Consider the following 12,624-nt stretch of genomic DNA (forward strand, 5'->3'; position numbering starts at 1 on the left):
TTTGTTCGTGATTCTTATATGGTCGTTCAATAAATATGAAAAACAAAATTTCAGATTTTAAGCTTCTACTAAATAAAAAACACATGATTTTCGTTAAAATTTATTTTTCAATATAATATTTGAGTTTATCCGTATCACTATTTGCATTTGATAAAGATTAAGTTTGATATTATTTGAAGGCATCAATAATATCAACAAAGAATATTAAACTATACGATTCGAAGTTTGTTGCTTCCTGTCATGATCCATCGCCTGAAGATTGTACAATTTTGGTTGATTGGTTCCTCTATTTTTCTGTAAATTTTGGATTAAAAACGAATTATTATTTATTTATTTTGTACTTAACCCTTGCACTTACCTTTTGAGTCGTTAAACAATTATTTGCTCACAAATTGTTGTGATTAGCATCTAAAGAATCCTAAACCTGCAAAAATCCAATACACCAAATACGCCATCTTGAAAATACTGTTTTGAAAACCTAAATTTTCATATCTGCAAATCACATGTTTATTATCGGATAACCTACGTGGCTTTTGTTCATATACAATTTACAATATTGACCAATAAATATGATAAGGAATTTTAATGAGGTTATTTACTTATCAAATGAGTATTAATGGATGCACATAACATGGATAGGGTTTCAATGATTCTTGATGTATGTGACTTTTTTAATACTTTTTATGATATTTATTAGTTCAGTGTAGAGAAAATTCGATTGCCAGACTCCGCAAAGTGACTTCAAATTGATAAGGTCCAACTGATTGTGTGAAGTGAGTTTTTGTGAGAATCGAAATAGAACAATCATTAACAAGAACCATGTATTACGGTTCTTTTGAAAATTTTCCGTTCTGCGGTAGCCGCCAAGTTCTGCCGCAGTTGTCAAAGTTCTACCGCAGCCTTGAGAATCATTTTATCATTGAATCAAACCATCTAATCAAAGTATGCTAGTAATGTCCAAAGCTTTGAAAAACAGACAAAAACAACAATCATCAGTCTGGTTTCCAAGGTATCATCGCAGCCGATCGATGATGCTTTGTGAAAAGCAGTAATGTGACTGCTGCGGTAGCTTTCTGTTCAACCGTAGAACGGAAAGTTATCTCTAAAATTGCAGTATGCTAAATTACAGGAAAACGGAGAATCCTGCTCGACCGGCGACGATCAGTCGGGCCTGTTGCCACATCGGGAATCGTGGGACCGTATGCTCAAACTGCCCGCTGTGGACATTACATGGCAGCAAACGCAAAATTTTTACGGACCCGTGAAATACTACAATCCCCTTCCGAGCTGGGCCTTCGGAACGGCCGAGGATGTGGTCCCCCGTGCCAGCATCTCCGCCCCGCTGGTGCACTAGTTCGACCGCCTGCTCCAGCTGGTCGAACAAACCCTGGCCAAGGGCATCGACCGCCTCGACGTGGGTGCACCGATCATCAAGGAACAACCGCAGGAGATCTACAACCATTCAAAGTCCAAGGTCCTCGGCAAGGTCGAAAGCTACACCGAGAAGGTATGCGAACTACAACAGGCCTCCCAGCAGAAGGCCACCTCCCTGAAAGAGCCCTCCTTGAAGAAAGCCGACGAAGTACTGGCCTCCCACCGCTTAGCTGGCCGAGTCTACTGGACTACTACTTCCCAAAGTGCCACACTTAAATTATTTTACAGATTCCTGTGAAATTTCAACAGCTGAACAGTTCGGTAAAATAAATTAACGGAGTACGATGAATTTTTACAGTATTCGGTAAAAAATCGCCGGAATCCGTTAAATTCCGACAAAATTACGGTGTTTTATTTCACCGAACTGTTCAGCTGTTGAGAATACGGTGAAATTCACCGTAAGAGTTTAATGTGTGCGAAGGCGACGATGAAGATGATAATGCTCTCACCTCGGTTAAGGAAGATCACACCGTAGGACGCCTCTCCAACAAAGTTGTCCGCCGCGACTACCGCACCGTGTCCAAGCAGGTGAAATCCCTCCGCAAGGAAGATGTCGAGGAGTACGTCGTTACGTTGATTGCCGTCCTCCGCCTAACCCAGTACCTCAGCTTCCTGAACGACAAACGCAACAGCAGGCCGTGGAAGATCAGTTCGCCCTGCTAGCACCAGCAATAGCAGCGCTCCCGCCCGCTTAAGTTATATATGTAGTTATAACTGACTGGATGTGCCATCGAAAAAATAGCTTTCAAACAAGAGTCTCAAGCATACTCCGAATGTGTTTCCTTATCAATGATGATTTTTCGAGAGTTGTTCTAGACGCTTGCCGCTGAGGTTAGCGAAACAGGTTGCTAGTAGAAAAAAAATCCTTGGTTCTGAATTCTCTTCCAAATGATATACAGTAAAACCTCCATGAGTCGATGTTCCATTACTCAATATCGACTTATTGAATCATATTAAAAATCAAATTTTATGGTTACTATCAGGCGTTGCAGAATTCGCTCTCATTTGAGAATGAAGCACGATCAAAGCAAGCAAAGAAAAACATCCCATCTGTTGCGGTCCACGATCGTCATTGTATCGCAAGGTGTAACAAGTCTGATAAATGGAAGCAGCGAGCGAGAGCCCCAACGAGAGAGCGATGATAAAATCCATTTTTCTCGCTTGTTTACCGTTGGGGATAGGTGTTTTTCTTTACTGGCACGATAAACAATCCACGAACTTCCAATAACAACAGTGTCCCCCAGGCTTGGAGCATGTTTAGAGGGGTTTTATCATGCACTACTATCCCCCCAATCTGATCAAACTTGTAGCAGTATACGATCAACAGTCTCTCATAATGTGCAGCATGTTATGATAGTTACAGAGAGCGATACGTGAGAGATTTTCTCAATTTTCTCAGGATTCAATCCCTGGTTACTATGATGGTCCCCTCAAACGGCTCTCCATAGCATTGCTGTTCCATGACTCGATATTTCCATGAGTCGATGGTCCCTTCAATATCGAGTCATGGAGGGTTGACTGTAAATACCTATGAAAGCTTGTTCACAAATTTCATAACGCTGAAGGGGGTGGGTGGGAGTAATAGAAATTTTACAAGGTCACACAAAATTCGTGGAATATTCATACAAAATAACTTTACGAAGGGGTGTTTGGGTGTCTAAAATGGTATATTTTGGTGTTATGAAATTTGTGAATATACCCTAACAATAACAGAAATGTGCTTTCAAATATTGATTTGCTGTGGAACTTTTCTCTACGAGAGAAGCTTCTTAAAAGGGTCTTGTACCCTTTTCATACAACAACTTGAAGTCCGGATCTACCAGAAGGTTGTGGTCACCAGGACTAGGATAAAAGTTTTGATCTAAATCGGCGAAGTTTTGCTTATTGCAAGGCTAGCATACCAACAAAGGGTTTTCGTGCTAAGCAGTGACTGCAGCGGCCACTGGCACTTGTTTACCATCGTGGGGGAAGAAATGTCAAATTTCATGACTGATGCGAAGACACCGACATAGACAAAGCAAAATTTCGATTTTCAATCGGTTAAAGCTCATTAACCCCTCTACCGGAAGCTTCATTTTTTACCCTAAAAAAATATTCAAATCGCTATTACTCTTTTGTTTCTCAATATTTCTGCACCATTTTTTCACAAGCCATCAAAAACTCTTCTAGTTTGAGAATATGGGTCGATATTCCGAAATTCCTTGGGGGACCGACGCGTACCCATAACCCACGTAAATATCTCAGGCTACAGAATTTTTATCGTATTCGGATATTCACTCTTCGGAGCAATGCATTAATGAGAGTATGTTGTGAAAAAATGAAGCAATTTGGTGCAGCCGTCTTTAAGTAATGACCATTTAGGTTTCTGGAACCACGCTGGCCAAATAGAGATCTTAAAAACTTCAAAAAACATCATATCGTAATTTTTAGATATCTCCAAGAATACTGAACCGATTTGTATGATTTTTTCAAAGTAGCTCTGTATTACTTGGTATTATATTGCCCATTTTTTTTTTTTTTGATAAATTGATCAAAAACAAAATGGCCGCCAAAGACATTTTATATGGAAAATGTCGGTCCCCCAAGGAACATCGGAATATCTTTAAAACCAGATCACCAATAATGAATATCGACACGGATTCCTAATTTAGAAGAGTTGTCTGAGAACTTGGTGCAAAAATATTGAAAAACAAAAAAAGTTATAACGATTTGAATTTGAATTTTGCGGTAAAAAATGAAGCTGCCGGTAGAGGGGTTAAATGAGATTTTTGGGATAATTTCGGATTTTGTCGATTATTATCAATTTACTGTGAAAATAACTCAGCAGAAAACACAAAATTACAGGGTTCTGAATCTTCCTATCAATGATGCGAAATCTACGATTTTTCGCACGTAAGGAGAATGCTTTTTTCGCTTCCTCGCGTGAACATCTTTTATAGCTCACACAAATTTTCCCTGGAACTACGATGGAGGATAACCGAAAATCACTCCACTCTGTGGATAATTTGTTTTTCACTCCATCATATTTTCGCTCACCAACTGCTCCCGAGAATTATCACTATGTGGATTAACAAAAACTAGTGCCGGCGACGGGATTTGAACCTAGAACATTGCTAAAAACAATCGCGATGGGTGCACGCTAACCATTCTACCACACCAACTTGACGAAAGGAGTGGTTAATTTGGTGCATAAAAGCAACTGCTGCTCGTGGCGACGGATACAGGAAAAATTCTCCATGGATCGGAGAAAGAGAAACCAAACTTCTCACAGCTGAGTGATTCCAAGCAACAGCACCAAAATTTGGTAAATTTTTTAATTCATTTTTTTCTATTGAGCTGAAACTTTGCACAGTTTTCCAGTTCCATCTAAATCGTCATTTTCCGATATCAAATCTTCAAGTTGAGTCACGACTAACTTTTCAAAAGGGTGTATGTGAAAATGGTTCAAAAATATTCAAAAAGCTGCACAGCAAAAACGGTTCGTTCGATTGTTAGACAACTAAAGAAACAAAGTTAGACAACTAAATAAAGATTCTGAAAAAAATACACACAGTAAAAAATTTTTTTTTGCATTAAAAAACATAATTTTTGACACGAAAACTCAAATATCTCAAAACCCTATCGGAATACCAACATAATTTTTTGAGGGAAAACGGTCCATTATAATAGCTATCTACCACAAAAATTTGGTGATGGTAAACCAATAAACAAAAAAGTTATGACATTTCAAACATTGTAATTGTAATTGTAATTGCTCAATCCACACCCTGGCAGACAATTATCCGCCCATCTAGACACGGGCTGGGTGAGGACCTACCAAGCCTCCCCCGTTAACATGTCCTATACCGTTTAGCACACCGGGATCTTCCACAAGCAGGCGCCGGAATTAAAGCGGTCCCACAAGCTTCAGATACATTAAATAGATTTAGTCCCTCTGGCACTAAACCGAATGGCGCCCTCCGCTTCACCACTAGTACTGCTTCCCCACACGCCAAGCACAATATCGAAAGTAGTGCGTTGTATAGCAAATACAGTACACCACCTCCGACACTATGCCAAATGTACAGGAAAAACAGCACCAGTAAGAAAGCGGAAGGCGCACCACTCGGTTCAGTGCCAGAAGGACTATAAGTATAACGAAGAAGAAACGAAAAGATAGTAGAGTTGGTTCGGTTATTTGATTGCTGAAACGAAAAAAAACAGAAAAAACAGAAACAAAGTGTTAACATTAAAACGGGGTTTTATAATTGATAAATGTATCGATAGTTTCTCATCTGTTACGTTTCCTTATCGTAGCGCTGTCGATTTTTCCATCTCCAGGGTGTTCGTCTCCGCTCGAGCAATGAGGACCATGATGAAATGAGAATATAAAAATGTGAGCATTAGTGTTGATCTAGTAATAGATTAATTTAAACTGCTTTTCATGTGCTAAGTAACTTGTAAACTCCTACTCAATTATGTTTTGTTGGCCTACACGTTTTATTTAGATACAATTTTTATTTAGAAAACTATTTGGATCCGAGATTTTAGGTGCAGATTGAGCATGTTTGATAAAACAAGCATCCTGTTTTCAGTTGAAGAATGTTCAAGAAGTTGATGATTCTGTTATTTATACTGGCTACATACAAGAATTCACTATTGATGTAATATATGGATATTGAAAGTTCCAACGCGCGATTATAATACTTCAGTTTTCGTGCTGTTGTATTGGTGTAAGTAGTGGGAAACCAATCAGTTTGGTGATTCTAACGGTAACAAATAGCAAGACGAAAGGAAAGTTGATAATCTATCATCATTATGATTTCAGTCCTAATTTCATGATCCGTTTAATAAATTCCGCGTATGATTCGGCAATTTTAACAATTTATACATGTGTATTCGAATAAAACAGACTACGGGCATTTATTACCTGTTGCAAGGTTCCTAAGTGATCAGATATTTATCATTTTCTACAGCCTAATTTAATAATACCTACATTGGGTTGTAACAAAAATTTGATCTTGGGATGTTGATTTGCCTCCTAATCATAGTTTCGACAATAGTCACATGCTTACTATCCCTTATGGCAGTGTTGTTGATTCTATTGTCTATCGCTCATCAGTTTCGCGCCACCCGGCAGGGACTTGGTCCTATGTACCCAATACTCTGCTGTGTCTTAACTTCACGCAATACATTCTGTAGATGTGTGATACAGTTTGCGGAATATTATGATTTATCACTTCGTTCAGATGGAAAATTCTGTTATGGTACCATATTCACATATCAGATAACTCCCACCTGGAACGATGTAATACATCGGAGACATGTAGATTCAGATGTATGTAGACGATCTATGCCTAGTTCGGCTCTGATCGACAGGCAATCAGTGTATTCAGTTTTTCAACTAGCTTGAAGCGATGAACGTATCAAGACAAGCTCTCCACTATATCTGCTAGCAATCACCGGTCGTCGATAGACATTTCGGTTCTTTTCTGCTAAAGAAAGACCCGATTGTATGCCAAAGACTATGGCTCATGCTTTTCAATACAGCTGGAAAAACAAGAACTACACCCAGCACCAAATAGTACGTAACTATGAGGCGGACCGGAAGGTTTGATAAGCAATCCCCACCAAAAAAAAAAAAAAAAAAAAAAAAAGTTATGACATTTCAAACATGTCACAATTTTCACATTTAGTAGAAAAAAAATTTTTTTTCGGTGTAAATTATTACGGGAACCGCAGTTTGTTGCTGATTTTATTGTTAAGGGCCTTGCGTGAATTAATATTATGTATATGTATAAATATTATATGTAGGGTCGATGTACCAATAGCCGCATAGCTAAGAACAAATATTCGTATAAAATCGAAAAATAACGCTAGCGTCATTATTTTTACATCATCTGAAAGCTTTTTATCTTGGTTTTGTGGGAAAAATATGAAAACTGCGAAAACTCATATGTTTGCATTTATTATCGCTTGTGCCACTATAGGAATACATGTGCCTATAGTAGCACTATTTCTAATTTCTGTTCCTATAGTAGCACTAGCATCACGGCGTTGGCAAAATACTAATCAAAACCGTATTTTTACAAAGCTTTTATATTTTTTCTTGAAAGTGTGGATCGAAAGCTTTCGTTTGATGTAAAAAAAGTACATAATTCATTAATTATTTCGTATAATAAAAAATAGTTTCTCTCAGTAGTGCTACTATAGGAACAATAGGTTAACTATAGGCGCAAGGGAGCTCAAATTTTAAGCAAAACTAATTATTTCGACCATTTTTTGAACAAAATCAAGCTGTGTATCAATGGTACTTAGATAAATAGCTCCTGACCTTCATGTCAAAAAATATTTTGAAAAGATTCATAACAAAACGGCCGTAAAAAGCCACTAGTGCGACTATAGGGGACTGTCCACTAAGGGAACACTGACCCTATATGTATTAGAGTGGTTCAAAAAATCGTTTTTGCTCCACACCGCTCATTCGATTCTTGATCTAATTTTGAATGTCCTCCCAAAATTTGAGCTCATTTGGATGAAAACTGAGACTGCACAAGCCCTTCAAAGTTTATATGGGAATTACTATGAGAAAAGCAACCAATTCATTCAATCGCTCGTAGTGTTTGCCCATGTATTCTTGGGGATTAGAACTACGTTGATATCTCACAGTATTCATCAGCTACAACTTTGTCGAAGACCGTTTTCAAATCGCACGGCTCAGTAATTAGTTATTGATTTATATCTAGTCACAAATTCTTCAGCAGTGCTCATTTAACTTCTGAACAGGCAACATTGCTGCACCTGGCGCGAAAGATAGCACGCAAAAATCATGGCTACTATGTTTTACTGCATATATCCAGTGATGCCTGCAGAACAGCCCAATAATTATAGCCAAAGTTTTACAACTCATTCAAAAATCAACAACTAATTACTGGGGCATCCGATTTAAGAACGGTCTTCGGCAAAGTTGTAGCTGATAATTGTACCTCACAGTATCAACATAGTTCTAATCCTCAAGAGCACATGGGCAAACACTTTGACCGATTGAATGAACTGATTACTCTTCCCATAGTAATTCCCATATAAACTTTAAAGGGCTTGTGCAGTCTTAGTTTTCATCCAAATGTGATCAAATTTTGGGAGGACATTCAGAATTTGATCTAGAATCGAATGAGCGGTGTGGAGCAAAAACGATTTTTTTAACCACTCTAATATGTATATATGTATAAATTAAAATGAATTAACAGATTACACGAAAATAAATTTTTTTTTTACCAGGATATTTTTTTTAGAGTATGATCGATGAGTTTCTAAATGTTATATATAAACTTTAAAAGTTTTGGATTTGGGTACGCGTTATGAGATCATGAAAACATTTTATTAATACTTATTTATTTATTTATTGTTATTCAATTTTTTTACACTTTTGCATCATTATCAGTACAGTTCGAGTATAGTTTTTCTTTAATTTTATTTTCTGACAATGGAATGAAACAGTGAAATTTTTGGGTTCCTTGGATCGTTTTCGCGTTATTATATTGCTCTGATGCCGTTAATTCGTACTCTTCAGTAGTAGTAAAACAAAATGATCTTCTTCTTTTCTGCGATTCTCCCAATCAAATAGTTCTTTTGCAGTTTTAATTGGATGCTCACGTTCTTTGGCTAAACTTGCTCTTGTGGCCATGCGCTTTATGGTTCCTCCAATAGCATCACAAGGACCTTTGCCATGTGACGTAGCAAAGAAATGCCATTCTGCATCAATTCCGTACTTTGATTTAAATTGACATAGGCTCGAAAAATTCTTACGGTTTTTGTACTGCGATGCTGCTCCATCAGACATGAAATATATCTTTCTGATTTCTTTATCCTTATCAACGCGTAAAAAGGTAATCATTTTGGCAATGAACAAATTTACAGATACTGAGTCGTGTCTTAAATCTTCGGAAATTACAATAAAACTAAAATGTTCCATTTGCGTACTTCCATTGAAATAAATAACGAATGGATGAATTGTAGCTTGTTGTACGTTCCAGTGATGGGACTGCACTTCATCTTGCAATACAAAGCTATAGTTTTCAGAAAAATCACAAATGACTAAAAATTCACCATCTTGTAATGTATTTTTCCTATTTTTTAAAAAGCGGGATTGCTCTGTTTTAATAAAGTCGTGAGGAATTAAACTTTCTAATTTCAAGCAAAAAAATGACACAAACTCATCTACAGGTTTTACAATAGTTTCTAGGTCACACCTATCCGTGGTCACCCATTGCTCAAATGATAACTGATCAATATAATTTTCTTCAAACTCAGCGAATAAAGTATTTTCCAATGATGAAGAATCTGGACAATCCGAACAAGATCGTAGATAGCAATTTGATGTTGTATTTTCACACAAAAGACTACCAGTTAACATTTTAATATCCTTTGATAAATTGATTCTTTTCAAACTATGTAAGATTAGGTTAATATTTTCGTGTGTTGTGCACACACAAGCGGTGTGACGCTTTCCATCTTTTTTACAGATACATAATCTTTTTGGCTCTACTTACTTCATCGTCTTCAAAATATTGAATTATTTTTTCTTTTCTCATCTGTTAATGAATTACTCGACCTATCATTTTTGGTTGCAAGACAGTTATTTTTGAATTGTTTTGCCTCTTTTGCTGTATTTCTATCGGTTTTGAACTCATCAATGGCGTCTTGAATAGACCACGAGCTTGGCAGCATCGACAAAATCAATAATTTTTCTTTACTTGTCGTGGCTAGATTCGAGAACCTTTCCTTCATATTCATAATTACCTCATCGTAGTCTGTATTTTCCACATCCTCAGGTCCTAATTTGAAGAGGTTTCTTCGTACAGCTTCGTTGATTTCGCGGTATTTTTTCTCGGGATAATTGACGTAACCCATCTTCGTCCATTTAATCGGAGTCACTTTTATTCCAGCTATCCCTTCGTTGAAGCGTTCGATGTTGACCTTCTGGATGCACTCATCTTCTGATTGATTTGTTGAAACAGATGTCGCTGATGGTACCGTGGCAAGACTATCTGCACTTGGTACTTCTGGTAACTCCTCAGTTGTTGTCGGTGCATCTAGTAATTCCTCAGTTGTTGTTGTTTTCGAACTTCCTGCAACCTGATCCACCGATGATGTACAGATTGCCCGTTTGTCAACGTTTAAACGGCAGGACGTACAAATGCGTAAATTTGTATTCAATGTAGACATTGGAGCATAACCAGCCGCTTTCAGTTTATCTATGGTGCTTTCGGTGAGATTTCGTAGCTCTTTCGAACACTTTTTTCTGCAAACGGCCTGCAACAGTTGAGAAAGCGACTACTCATGTTGCTCGTTAGATTTTAATAAACAAAATCACTTTTAAGTTTTTACTGACTAGTTTGGTGTTTTAATTTTACAATTAAATCTTTTATAACCATAGTGGTAGTATATTTTTAGCTTTTTCGTGAGTATGTTCATGGTATGTACCTATCATGTTTTTGATGTTGTTGAAGTTACTCGCTTTCTCCCAAATATGATTAACAAAGTCTATTCTCTACCAAGGCGGGTCTATACCCAGGTGTAATCAGATTTTAACTTTGTGGAGAAAACCAGCGCCGAGAAAACCGACCTGCTTTACGTATACTAGATCACCTGGGTATAGACCCGCCTTGTTCTCTACGAGGTAAACTTTTTGCAGGTAAACTAGTCGTATACCTGTATAGAAAACTTTTTTTGTAGCTTTTGTCTTCAATATTAGATTTCTTATAGGTTTCTTTTATCAAAAGGTTTCAATACTATTGAGAGAATTTTTCTTCAGTTACGTACAATAAAAAATATGACACTATCAAGACTTTAGATCACAACACTGGATCGCGTCTAACTTTCTAATAGATGCTATAATAGTTATGAATAATTAAATAAAATATCATGAAAACAACTTGTTAACCTCATGTGGTACCCTTAACAAAAAATTCAGCAACAAACTGCGGTCCTAAAAACAATTAACAATGAAAAAAAAAAAAAATTCACTAAGTGTCAAATTTGTGAAATATTTGAAATGTCATAACTTTTTTGTTTATTGGCTTACCATCACCAAATGTTTATGGTAGATAGCTAATATAATGGACCGTTTTCCCTCACGTTGGTATTCCGATAGGGTTTTGAGATATTTGAGTTTTTGTGACAAAAATGATGTTTTTTAATGCAAAAAAAAAAAATGTTTTTACTGTGTGTATTTTTTTTGGAATCTTTATTTAGTTGTCTAACTTTGTTTCTTTAGTTGTCTAACAATCGAACGAACCGTTTTTGCTGTGCAGCTTTTTGAATATTTTTGAACCATTTTCACATACACCCTTTTGAAAAGTTAGTCGTGACTCAAATTGAAGATTTGATATCGGAAAATGACGATTTAGATGAAACTGAAAAACTGTGCAAAGTTTCAGATATTTTTGAAATGGTCGATCAGAATCGACTTGCATGCCTCCGTGGAATCCCTCAGCTGCGGAAATGTGCAATTATCTATTTTCGCTTTGTTTTGTGGACGGATAAAATCGCAAGGCAGCTGATCGCTGAAAATTACTGTGAGGGATAAATCCATTATCGTGAGAGTGAGTGAGAATTCGGATGCCTGCAAAATTATTAAAAACCTTGAAAATCGATAAAATGTGCAAAATCTGATAAAATGGATTTAATCTGGGGATAACTCGGAAAATCAAATGAAATAGGGTCGTATTGCACGAAAATTAAAACGAAATTGATTAGTGTCGTTCCCCTAGCAAAAAAGTGAATGCTCGGCAACAATTCCGTTTATATTTTCATTCTCACTCTCACAAACGCAAACAAAATCAATGTTGTGACAGTTAGATTGGTCTATATATTTCTTCGCACATATACGAAATTGTCGAAATTGCTAAAAATGAACGCAACCATTATTAGTTGCGTTAATTTTTAGCAATTTCGATAATTTCGTATATGTGCGAAGAAATATATAGACCAATCTATATATGTTACAGCATTTCTCGTAAGAAATTGGATAATGTAGGACTCGTGCTGTAAAAATCATCATTCTGCAACTTTGCGTTAACTACTATTTTAAGAGTCAATTCGTGAGAGCCGCAACTCCATATTATATCGAAGTTCTTCTATCGGGCTAAAATTTTCAGGGTAAAAAATAAAAAAAATCGACATAGAAGGCTGTGTATAAAAATTGACATT

General features: G+C 36.8%; 1 pseudogene; it reads left to right on the forward strand.

Annotated features, from left to right (window-relative positions):
* Positions 1–819: 819 nt before the first annotated feature.
* LOC110678142 lies at positions 820–2,097 on the forward strand (annotated as a pseudogene).
* The last annotated feature ends 10,527 nt before the right edge of the window (positions 2,098–12,624 follow it).

Source organism: Aedes aegypti, chromosome 3, assembly GCF_002204515.2.
Source record: "Aedes aegypti strain LVP_AGWG chromosome 3, AaegL5.0 Primary Assembly, whole genome shotgun sequence".
Classification (NCBI taxonomy): domain Eukaryota; kingdom Metazoa; phylum Arthropoda; class Insecta; order Diptera; family Culicidae; genus Aedes; species Aedes aegypti.